The 13,620-nt window shown below is 37.7% G+C and overlaps 1 non-coding gene across 1 annotated transcript; it reads left to right on the forward strand.

Annotated features, from left to right (window-relative positions):
* Window positions 1–2,385: 2,385 nt before the first annotated feature.
* On the forward strand, window positions 2,386–2,483 carry LOC132620687 (small nucleolar RNA snoR1). Its single transcript, XR_009575124.1, has one exon. It is a non-coding gene; the product is annotated as a small nucleolar RNA snoR1 (small nucleolar RNA).
* The last annotated feature ends 11,137 nt before the right edge of the window (window positions 2,484–13,620 follow it).

Below are 13,620 nucleotides of genomic sequence, written 5' to 3' on the forward strand. Positions count from 1 at the left end.
GGGCCTCTTGATGATGAAACGACCCAATCTCCTCAAATTGATTTTTGGATTTTATCTTTTTTCTTTATTATAAGAAAAATAACTTTAACATAGAAATAGCTCAGTAAAAATAGTGGTGTAAGGAAGGATAAAAAAAAAAAAGAACGGGGCATTTGATAGGACAAAATTCTATATAATTTACGGTTATTTTTTTGTACTTCATCATCATTTCAATTACTGAAATTCAATAAATAAAATACTAAAATAGTATTTTATGTCTTTAGAGGACGGATAACTTCTTCCGATCATGAAAAAGGAAAATTTAGGGCTTTAATATCTCATTTTCCAGCCCAATCCAGACAATTTCATCGTGAGTCAAATTCCAATGACTGCTTTGATGTGGATCGACGTGAGATTGTGAGCTATCAAGCTCGGCAAGTCTGATTTAAGATTTTCAATTCAATCTCGTTCAATCCTCCACCAAATTGTATGCAATTTGTAAGTAAGTTGTATAATATTAGATGAAGCATGACGACAAGTTAGAATTGACCACATGTTTGAAGAATACAGTTTTAATACAATCGTTATAAAGATTTTATACAAACTTAATTAAAATTTATACATACCACATGTTTGAAGAATACAATTTTAATACAAATTTTATACATACTTCATTAGAATTATATGTACTTTATCAGATTTTATACATTGTATATGTACTTTATCAGAATCACAATATGCATACAATTTAGAGACATATTTTATGAGAAAATACATAATTATCCCCCCAAATTGTGACTTTCTTTTTCTAAAGAGACACTTGAACTTTGCGGGGTCCTATTACCCCCTAAACAACTTTGAACTGATATAATTGCATCCTTTTTGAGCCACCTAGCATAGAGAGCGCATATACTTTTTTAAAGAGAGTGAGGAGCCCATGAAACGACTGCAATTGTATTTTTACAAGTTTTGTTTTCTATAAAACGTAGTATCCTATTTTTCTTGTCATTTTAATTTTTTTTTCTTTATTCTTTTCTTTCTTCTTATTCTTCTTCATAAACCTGTTGTCATTTCCGCTAGACCCCACTAGTTCCAATGTCATCATTCCACAATTCACCTACCTTCTTTTACTATTATCCTTCAAATACTTCTTCTATCCAAAATCTTATTAGAGAATTTTTCCTTATATTTCGAACGATTCTGCAAAACCCATTATATTTCAAGAGTAATGGAGACATTGATTTAGCTTTTTTATCCGAGATTCAGCCCGATCCCTCATAAATTCTGGGGAACTCATTAATTCTTTTCAAAACCTTTATTTTTAGTTGTGTTGAAGTTATATGAAAAGGAGATAAATTAATTGATGCTATTACCGAAACTTTGAATTCGCTCAGAATTTTTTGTGTTTGAAATACTTCGTATTAGTATCAGTGAGAGGAGGAGGGGTGGGGAGGGGCGGGGGTTAGCATAAAGAAGAAGAAGAAGAAGAAGAAAGAAAGAAAGAAAGAATACGAGGGAGGGGCCAGCTGAAGAAGAAGGAGAAGAATGTGGGTGGGGCCGGGGGTTGAGGAAGGGATGGTGAATTCATAAAGTTAGAAAGAGAAAAAGAAAAGAAAAAAATATATAAAAATGAAAAACAAAAATAAAATATAATTTTAATCAAATTAACATTTGTCAAGCAAGTATTTGTGTTGGTTTGATACCTACTTTTTTAAAATTGGGTTGGACGAAAAATGAGGTAATTATATCAGTTTAAAGTTGTTTAGGTGGGGTTCTAAAGTGTCTCTTTGAAAAAGGTCACAATTGGGCCGTGGGGATTGGGGGGGAGGGGGGGGGGGGGTTAATTATGTATTCTGTATTTGTTCAAAAGCCTAACATGAACTTTATACAAAATTTATACAGTTAAATATATATTTCATACAGAATTTACATGAAATTCTGAGCGAGATTCGAAGCCGTGAGCATGATTCAAAGTGTGGTTTTGTATACATTTTGTCAAAAAGCTAGTGTGGTTTTGTATACATTTTGTCAAAAAGCTCCTGCTATGTTAGCGAAAAAATACTGCTACGTTTGGTAAATATGAGTTTAATTTCGTACATAAGAAATTTTCCCTCGAAACAACCATATTGAGATTATAGCTGGGCTTCATTTGAATGGTTCTGGGCTGACATTCGAACCCATCAGGCCCATTCACAATCTATAAGCACAGCAGTCAAAATGAAAAAAGAAATTTTAAACCCTAATTTGCAGCTATTTAGGCCCCACAGTTTTCTTCTTCTCCATTCAAATCCAAATATTATCTGGATTTTGTTATAGAAGTTCTATGTTTTGAATATTTTATTTTGAGATGCTATAGGTTAAGAAGTTTCTAGCTTTTGTTAGTTTTTGGTTAATTAATTTGTATGGGGCAAAGATGATGGTGCTTCATTTATTTCTGACACCTCTTGTATGAGAAGAACCTTCAAAAAGTTCTTCCTTGAGCACATTAAGCAACCCTCTGAGCCCTTCACTAAGTTTTCTTTCTTCTTTTTTTTTTTTTTTCTCAATTTAAATTTCACAAAACATATACTGTTTCTGTACCTATTATGTGATACTTTGTTTTTTTTAGAGTCAAACAAGAAAATCGCTAATCATAATTTATTCATATGTTAAATATTTTAAATTATTAGTGATTGTGACTTATAGTATTTTTATTCTGTAGTTTCTAAATGTCTAAATTATTTTTCAAAACACTTAAGATTGTATGTCCAAATTTACCGTCAAAATAAAGAAATTTGATTCTTGAAATTTGGAATATGTCATATAAATTGGAACGGGAAGTATATATTTTTTTTCTATTCAATTTTTAGGGGCTTTACCCCTCTTAAGGGAGTTGTTTTATTTATTTATTTCTTTGAGTTTGTCATGTTGTGAGTGGAAATTCAGGCAGTCCCCTTTTGTCCTACTTGATGGGAAGGGAGGTGTTAATCTGCGCCTAAGCACATTTTTTATTGTCAAATTAAATTCCAGGTTTGTGATATTTTGGATAGCATTCTTTGCTAGCGTCATTTCCTGTTTTTCTTATTTCTGCTTAGATGTTTGGTTTTGAATAATTACTCTCCGTTTTAATTTACGTGGCTAGTTTTAGAAGAAATATTTAAGTGATATATTGTGATATTGTGATTACTAATCATTTATTCAATGTTAAGTAAATACAGATTCATGTGAATAAAAATTACTAGTACTATTAATGTTATTAAGACGGATTAAAAATAAAAATTGTACCTAAAACATTGAAGTAATGAAAAATGACAAGCGCTAAACGGCCTTGCCAATTTGGTCCAAATGTGACCACACTTTCAGAGAGTATTTTTCATGTATTAAGAAAAAATAAAAATTGAATTGAGGAGAGAGATTTCATGCAATTTTGAATTAAGATAACTTTGGAAGGAATGATAACAATGACATCATTTAAATAATCTAGATATATGTGAGTTTGCTTTGCTACTCTTTCTTCTCAAAATTCAACTTAATTCAAAATTTGAATGAAATATCACTTCTTAATTTAATTTTTTTTTTGCCCCAATACGTGAAAAATAGTCTTTTCACAAGTGTGGCCACATTTAGGCTAAATTAGTGTGGTTGTTTAGCAGCTATGTGTCACTTGATTTTATAGATTACATAATTTATTGTAAACTTAAAACTTTTAAGATTCTTGTAATTTATAATTTCAAACACCATGATGTTAAGTAACTGCAGAACGAATGAACCCGTTTATATTAAGAAAAAAAAAAAGGATAAGCGTAGAAACACCTGTGAACTATGGCGAAATTGCCAATTACACACCTAAACTATGTGAGGGTTCTATAAGCCTCTGAACTTATTTCTTTCGTAGTATTTACCCCTTTAAACACATTTGTTTCGTATTATTTACCTATTCACTAATTATCTAGTAAAGAAAATAAGTTAAAACGCATCATGTACATACACCGCTTATTCTAAGCTAAAAAAAAAAAGACTCTAACTGTCTTTTTTCATTTGATTCTTTCAAACTCAAACAACCGTACCCTTGTCAAGTGATTCAAAAAAGAAAAAAAAAAACAGAAATGAAAATCATAACAGTGATAGAAGGGGGTGTGGATAACAAAATTTTATTAAATTTCAATTCACAAGAAATTCGAATTATATTAAATCGAAGATATGTTAGTCCAAATAAATATTGCTGGCTAGTATATTTGGATCAATTATTTTAGTCCAATAAATACGGATTTAATTAAAGGTCCAACTTTGTTAGGCTAGCCCATTGATTTGAGCAACAAATGATGAGCCCAATTTGTCAAGCCCAAGATGTCATCTTATCCAAGAGGTCCAAATTGGTGTCACGTGTCAAATGACGTGGCACACCAAGTCAAATAAAGGAACTTATAGCGTCATGCCATGTGTCAAAATGATGCAGTATGCCTAGTCAAATCAAAGGCCAATGAAGATGCGCCACATGTACAAGCGACATGTTCCGGCCAATCAAATATTGACATGTCAGCTTAAATCTGATTGGTCAAAAGATGTCTGTCCTTATCACAACTCCTCCATCCTACAACTATAAATAGGGGTCTCATAATCCAGAAAAGGGACAGAAATTCTAATAAGGAGCCAGGGAGAGCTCATGGATCAAACGCCACAGATTTCTCTACAAGCTAAAAGCATTCAAGCACTCAAGTATTTTTCTAGAAGCTCTAGAGATCTAGACGAAGATTCAAGATCAAGCTTCAAGCTCGTAAATCCAAGTACAAGTTCAAGATCGAGACCACCAGATTCAAGATCAAGCTCAAAAGCTCTTGAATTCAAGTACAAGTCAAGATCAAATCCATCAAGCTTAAAAGCCCTTAAATTTATTATTGAAAAGGCGAATCAGAGGATTCATAGAGATTGTAACACTCATATTTTGAAATTAAATACGACGATTGTTGCGATATTTTCCCGTCTAGATTATTATGTTCTCGACGCGAATTTTATTGTCTACAAATTCTGGCATGCCCAGTAGGACAATCTTTACCTCTCATCTCAATTTTTCGATCATCAAAGCTCAAGAATATCGAAATGACTTCAGAGAAGATCAACTGCAAATCAATTTCCTCCAAGGTTGCTAACTCCAAGTTCTCTGCTGATGTGGAAAGCATCCTCGACATTACCTTCGGTAGAATTGGACCAGTTACGAAGAGCAAAGCAAGCATGTTGGGACAACAAGCACTCCAAGTGTCGTCCGCAACAACTCCTATTTTCGGATCTTCATCCCCAAAAGGAGCAAGATCCTCTACTAATGCATCGGAGGAAGGAAGCAGCATTGCTGAAAAGATTAAGAAGACTCTGGCTCTACTTGATCTTTCTGGATCCAAGAATTCTGCTATGAAGGAAGATGATGATACTTCAAGTGACGGATCCTCTCAACTCACACCACATGCAGTAAGCTAGTCAAAGATCAACTTATGCGACAATCCATGCTATTCTCGAACATTCCCAACAATTATGCAAGCAATGGTAACTAACGCTTCATCTATGGAGGAGACACTAGCAAACTTGACAAAGATGATCGGCGGCTTGGCCAAGCATGTGCAAAGTCAAGATGCTCGGATTGAGAAGTTGATGGACAAGATGGATGGATTAATAGAAGGAGAATCCAGCCATGCACCTAGGAAGGGTCCAGAAGCACAAGAGACTGAACCTCGCGCAAAACAAGCACCGCCTACCAAAGAAATTCCAGTTTCTTCTGAAGGAATGATCCCACTTGACCGATTAAAGGAGTTCATCGAAGGGACTCTCAAGGATAGGTATGAATTTGCTGCCAAGTCTTCTTTTACTTACGTAAAGCTGTACACTACAAGAATTGATAGCTTCAAGATGCCCGCTGGTTATCAAACTCCCAAATTTCAACAATTTGAAGGCAAGGGAAATCCAAAGCAACATGTTGCACATTTTGTTGAAACATGTAACAACGCGGGGACCTATGGAGACTACCTTGTCAAGCAGTTCGTCCGCTCCCTCAAGGGAAATGCCTTTGATTGGTACACTGATCTTGAGCCTAATTCAATCGATAGTTGGGACCAACTAGAGTAGGAGTTCCTCAATCGCTTTTATAGCACAAGGCGTACCGTGAGCATGGTTGAACTTACAAGCACTCGCCAGAGGAAAGGTGAACCAGTTATCGATTTCATCAATCGATGGAGAAATGCAAGTCTAAATTGCAAAGATAAGATCAGCGAAGCTTCTGCGATAAAGATGTGTATCCAAGGAATGCATTGGGGCTTCACTACATCTTGCAAGGAATTAAGCCAAAGTCTTTTGAAGAACTAGCTGCTCGTGCTCATGACATGGAGTTGAGCATGTCTTCAACTGGAAATAAAGTAATGCATGTCTACGACTCTCGTAAAGGAAATAACAAGCAGGAACCCAAGAAATGGAGCAAGTTCATCGCTAAGAGTGACAACAAAGAGTCCATGAACATCAATGTATCGCCTGTAAAGTTTACTTCGAAGGTGAGCAAAAAGCAGAGTATGAAAGCAACTTCCTTCCAAGACAACATAAGTCGAAAGTCGACCTTGAAGGAGATGCAAGATAGAGAATACCCTTTCCCGGATTCTGATGTCCCTGAAATTTTTGATGAACTACTTGAGCTGAAACTCATTGAGTTACCAGAGATAAAGTGGCCCGATGAAGCTAGAAGAACAAACGACCCGAACTATTGCAAGTATCATCGACTTGTGAGTCACCCTCTTGAGAAGTGCTTTGTCTTCAAGGACAGAGTTATGCAGCTGGCTAATGAAAAAACGATTCTGCTTGAAGATGAGAAGGCAAGTTCGAATCAAGTCTCTATCACCTTTGGTTCTTTTGACCCGGTCCAGATATGCAGCTTTGAAGAACATAAGGAAGGACTATTGGAGGAAGATATAACCCAGGTTGATGAAGCCGATGATAAAGGTTGGATTCTGGTGACTAGGCGGAGAAGCTGTAAAACAAGTCCACAAAAAGAATCATCTAAACAACTATCTAGGAAGAGGATGTTTAGAAGACCAAGAAAGCAAAAATCAGTTGAGCATCCGAAGAAAGTAAAAGTGGAGGTGAACTATCACTAAGAAACACGACGTCCCGTGACTTTGGAGGAATTCCTACCAAGTTGGTTCCGTAATAAGACTGCTCGAGACAACATTGAGGCATTACGCTTCAATATTGATAAAGATGAAGCAAAGGAAGCCTATCAATGTTGTCTCTATCGTCATCTGAAAAGCCTGTTGAATCTTCTTCCCAAGAGGTACACGCATGTGATACAAGAATCACATTCACGGATGACGATTTTCTACTTGGTGAAACACTACACAATCGTCCTTTGTACATGGTGGGTTATGCCCTCGAGAACAGGATAAACAGAATATTGATAGATGATGGATCTGGAGTTAACATTCTTCATATTCGCACAATGAAGGAACTTGGTATCACAACTGAAGAACTTTCTGAAAGCCTCTTGATGATACAAGGATTCAATCAAGGGGGGAAACGAGCCATAAGTGCTATCAAATTAGATATCACCATCGAAGATTTACGATTAAGTGCATGGATGCATGTCATCAACGCAAAGACTTCGTACAATATGTTGCTTAGAAGGCCATGTATACACAAGAACAAAGTTGTCCCATCATCCTACTATCAATGTTTGAAGTATCTCGAAGGCAGTGTCGAAAAGAAGATAGTTGCTGATGATAAGCCGTTTACTAAAGCTGATCACACTTCGTCGATGCGAAGTTCTACTTGAAGAACTACATTGTGAGAGAAGTAAAAGTCAATGATATCGCGACGACCAAGAGTGATAAGATCACAACTAAGAGAGTTGATGAGACTATTGGAAAAGCTAAAGTTGGTGCTGAGGTGCCGCACTCCACTCTGAATAAAGGGAACATTGTGTCTTTGAAGAAGAAGAAGAAGAAGAAGAAGAAGACAACTCCCGTGCTCTGCTATGTTCCAAAGTTGAACAAAGAGGAACGTCAACCATCTGAAGCTGAAGGAAATGTGCTAGGGGGGCTAACGTTTCCTATTAGACAAATTGACGCGATAAATTTGTCCTCAAAGCTACTTGGAGACTTCGTGGCCCAGACTCCGCCGCAAAATATGGCACTTCCTACAAAACGTACAAATGAAGGCTTTGATCCAAATGCTTACAAGTTATTTGTCAAGGATGGGTATAACCCCAACGAGCCATCAAAGTTAGGGAAACTTCCATCAGGAGCTACCATGATGCAATCACGTGAAGGTTTGGGATACAAACAACCTCCACCAGTTTACATATCCATAAGAAGGGTAAGTACCAACTACATCACTGTGGAAGATGAGTCTGTTGCTTCCAACAAAAGGCCTTCAGTGTTTGATCGTCTGGGAAAGTAGGCCGCAAAAGCTTCTGTATTTGAGAGATTAGGGCCGTTGAAGCTGAAGAAGAAGAGGAAGAACAAGTCCCACAGAGATCATCAAAGCGTGAAAACGCTCGCTTTGCCTAAAACCCAGAAGGATATACAAAGTTTGATTCCTTCTAGAATGAGGCGACAAACAAACCTTGTGGTTTCATGTGGGGAGGTACTAAAAGCAAAGTCTCATACTGTGGTGTATACCAATGAGCGTGACGAAGATGAGGAAAGTGTAGGCTCCTCATATCATATTACTACCCAAAGTGATCAAGATGCTTCATTTCAGATGGAGGTTGCCGAGAGGTTGGAGGACATCTCCTCATGTTATCACATATCTTTCAATGATGGTGATCCTCAAAAGGATAAAGATGCTAGAGATGCTCCTCCAGAACTTGAAGAAGGGGTCAAAACCATAGTAAACTCCTTGAAAGAAGTTAATCTTGGTACTGATGAAGACCCAAGGCCAACCTACCTAAGCGCTTTTCTAACAGCTGATGAAGAAGACACTTACATGGAAATACTCAAAGAATATAGGGATGTTTTTACTTGGAGTTATAAATAGATGCCTAGATTAGATCCCAAAGTAGCAGTCCATCATCTGGCGATCAAGAATGGTGCCCGTCCTGTTAAGCAGGCCCAAAGGCATTTCAGACCAAATTTGGTTCCTTTGATCGAAAATGAAGTCAACAAACTCATTGAAGCTGGATTTATTTGTGAAGTTAAATACCCTACATGGATTTCGAGTATCATTCCCGTCAAGAAGAAGACTGGCCAAATTCAAGTTTGTGTTGACTTTAGGGATATTAACAATGCATGCCCTAAAGATGATTTCCCACTTCCCATTCCAGAGTTGATGATTGATGCCACCACTGGTTATAAAGCAATGTATTTCATGGACGGTTCATCCAGCTATAACCAAATTCGCATGGCGCCAAAAGATGAAGAGCTTACTGCATTTCGTACATCCAAGGAATTTATTGTTACAAAGTGATGCCTTTCGGTTTGAAAAATGCTAGTGCCACATACCAAAGGTCTATGCATAATATCATTGATGATTTGCGCCACAAAAATATTGAATGCTATGTGGATGACTTAGTGGTTAAATCAAGACAGAGGAGCGACCACTTACAAGACCTGAGAATGGTGGTCGAGCGACTTCAGAGATATCAACTTCGAATGAATCCATTGAAATTTGCCTTCAGAGTTATTTCTGGAAAATTACTTGGTTTCATTGTTCAACATTGAGGAATTGAAATCGATCAAGCCAAAGTTGATGCGATTTTGAAAATGTCCGAGCCTCAAAATATTCATGAGTTAAAAAGTCTGTAAGAGAAGCTAGCATACATTAGGAGATTCATTTTGAATTTAGCTGGAAGGTGCCAACCATTCAGTCGTCTCATGAAGAAGGGCGCCCCTTTCAAGTGGGACGAAGCATGTACTAATGCCTTCGAGAATATAAAGTCATATTTAATGAAGCCTCCAGTTCTAGTAGCCCCTGTACTTGGAAAACCATTGATACTATACATTTTAGCACAAGAAAGGTCGGTTGGAGCGTTGTTGGCTCAAGAGAATAGTGAAGGGAAAGAAAATTCTCTTTACTACTTGAGTAGAATGATGACACCAAATGACCTCAATTACACGCCAATTGAAAAGTTGTGTTTGGCGCTAGTCTTCTCGATTCAAAAGTTGAAGCACTAATTTCAAGCTCATAGTGTTCACCTTATTTCCAAAGCAAATCCCATCAAGTTTGTGATGTCAAAACCAGTCCTCAGTGATCGACTAGCAAGGTGGTACCTCTAGTTTCAACAATTTGAGATTACATACATCCCTCAAAAGGCTGTAAAAAGGACAGGCATTGGCGGACTTCTTAGCGGATCACCCGATACCTTATGATTGGGAGCTAACCGATGAACTTCCCGACGAAGATGCGATGGTTGTTGAAATTCAACCTTCGTGGAAAATGTACTTTGATGGTACTGCACAACGTGATGGAGCTGATGCTGGTGTGGTGTTTGTTACTCCGCAGGGAGATACTCCTTTACTTTGACACAATATTGCTCTAACAATGTCGTTGAATATCAGGAACTAATACTTGGACATGAAATGGTTGTCGACATGAAGCAGTTGCAGTTACAATTCTTTGGTGACTCTCAGTTGGTGATCAATCAACTCATGGGAAGCTATGATGTCAAGAAGCCCGAATTACTCCGTTATCACGGTTATGCTCAGAAGTTGATAGGATGGCTTGGTGATGTGACTCTTCAGCACGTCCCAATGAAAGAAAATAAGAAATTCGATGCTTTAGCTGCTCTAGCTTCAACGCTAACTCTGCCAGATCAAACACAAATGACTATCTGCTAAAAATGGGTAGTACCTCCACCAATTGAGGGGTAAGGCGTAGAAAACGAGCTTGAGCATCTCGTAGCTATTTTTGAAGCTGCAAAGAAAGACTGACGATAACCCATCATTGACTACTTGAGTTATGGGATACTACCAAAAGACTCAAGAAGAAGAACTGAAATTCATCGTACGTGCACCTCGATACCTTTACTACAAGGATACTTTATATAGAAGATCTTTTGAGGGGGTAATTGTCACGACCCAGCTAGGGGCCGTGACGGGTACCCGGGGCTAACCACCGAGCACCACTCGTTCTACTACTCATTATACTCATCCGACATTTCTTTATCAATTTATGCTGAGGACATAAGAAAATCATCCTTTCATTTGGGAACATAAAAATACTCTTTTATATACATAAGCCATTAGGCAACCAAAATAATAGATGTATACATATACATAACGGCAACCTCGTGAAACCACATAACCCACACTGTGTATCTACGAGCCTCTACTGGAGTACTAGACATGTAGACGGGAAAGGACCCCGTCGTGCCCAACATATACAAATATACACAAAAGAATAATCAAGCACCTCCGGAACAAATGAGTGCTTTCAATCAGCTAATTGCTCCTACGAGTCTGGCTCAAGCTCGCCTCCCTGTCTACCTGTGGGCATGAACACAACGTCCAAAGAAAACGGACGTCAGTACGAACATTGTACTGAGTATGTAAGACAAGAGTGAAATGAATATAATAGAAGGATCGTAAGCCATAAGAGAAAGATACAACCTCAAGAGTGTCATAAGCAAATACATTTTGTACATATATCACATTTTACATCATCATGGTACATATGTCATCACATCACATGTCTCGTCACATCACAATCCCCATCGTTAACCCGCGTCCGGGTAACCATCATATGCCGTCCACTAGTGGTGATCATGCCCGGCCCTCTAGGATCGGTGTAACATCGCAGCCCGCCTTAGCGGTGACATGCCCGGCCATCTAGGCACGGTGGAATCATATGCAGCCCGCCTTAGCGGTGACATGCCCGGCCATTTTGGCACGGTGGAATCATATCATCACATAATCAATCATAACCCATCACTATTACACATCTCATGAACGTATCATAATCTTATCATAGCTCGACAACTTCCATACATAACATATGCATATTATAAGCTAGCACTATTCATTATCTTATAGACATATCATGACTTAGCATTATTTCACATTCATCGTTAGAAGCATACATTAGGCTTTGAAGACAACCATAACTACGTCGGGGTGACGTAAGGTCGTAAACCCCCGATTACATTATGAACATTTATGAGTATCCTGCCTCACCTCGAAGGAAATAGTGCATAAGGTGAGTGTTAACAATAATGACATCATTAGCGTTGTATCATGAACCATTGGATCTCTATACTCTAGCTCATCATCATCATCGTTATCATGCTCGAATGTAGTTTAGTATATTTAAGGACTCAAAAGTTTCATCGTATAGGAGGATCATGGAAAGCTTGAAAGATTCATGCCTTTGAAGGAAGGGATAAGCCTTACATACCTTTGACGTTTAACTAAGCTAGCGCTTGCTTGTTCTCCTTCGATATCACATTTCTACCTTCAAGAGAGAATTCGCACTAGCGTTAATTAGTCGACTATAGGAACGCGTTACTAATTCTAGGGAAAATTGGGCAGCGCTTCCTTTATTTATACTACTTTTCCCATATTCTATATCAACTCCCAAACGCTCACAATAACATCCACAATACTGCAATCAACAATCATCATTTATATACATTGGCCACAATCCACCATTTCTCTTATATTTTTCCACATTTATGGCTATAGCTTACTATCGCGTTTCCTCGTGTATAATACTTATTTCATGTTCTAAATGTCATTCATAACATTTTTATAATCACGACTTATCAATGATCATGGCCCAATTCAACCCTTTACTCAACAATGCTACTATTCACCCTTTCATGACCCATTTCTTACATCCTTCTATAATTCAAGTGTTTCAACTCCTCCGTACCCTAAATAACATGTAAATACCATAAACTTACCTTAGATGTTGTAGGAACAAGCCTGAGTGGTATTGTTCTTCTTGCACCCAAAACCCTAGTTTACTTCTCTTGAAATTCCTTAACTTGGATGAGCTTTGATGAGTTTCATACACTTGATTCACTTGGGTTTCTGATATTGATCCTTGATTTCCTTTGTTTTCTTGTAGGTGAAGAGTGGTGAGTATTCTAGAGGTTTCTAGAGAGAAGTATCGTGGAAAAGAAATGAATTAATGAGCTTGGGTCTCCTTTTTAATAACTTAAAATATGATCCGGAATGAACTGTAGTTGAAGTGTACAGTGGTCGTAAACCCAGTTTATGGTCCGTATTCCAGTTTACGGGCCGTATTTCGTGGTCGTATTTAAGCATAACAGAACCAGAAAGGTATGCTGGAGGTCATGGTGATTTACGATAGCAGTTTACGGGCCGTATTTCAATTTACGGTCCGTATTCCAAGTCGTAATTAACCATTTGAACATTTGGCAGAAAGTTAAAGTTTTGTAAGTTGAAATACGACATGGTAGTTTACGGGCCGTATACCACTTTACGGTCCGTATTTCATTTTACGACCAACTAGGCCAAAATGCAAATCTGCAACTTTTCACATCTTCAAAACCTATGATTAGTCATTGTGGGGCATAACCTATCTCTTATTGCAATTACCTTTGAAAGCTTACTCAGGGTCATCAAACGTCGTTCCCTTCCTATTAAAACATCCTATACCCGTATTCTTCGTTAGTCTATTCGTTGTACGTTCACGGGGAAATTTCCGAGGTGTAACATTCTTCCCCCCTTT

This window comes from Lycium barbarum, chromosome 11 (assembly GCF_019175385.1).
Source record: "Lycium barbarum isolate Lr01 chromosome 11, ASM1917538v2, whole genome shotgun sequence".
Classification (NCBI taxonomy): domain Eukaryota; kingdom Viridiplantae; phylum Streptophyta; class Magnoliopsida; order Solanales; family Solanaceae; genus Lycium; species Lycium barbarum.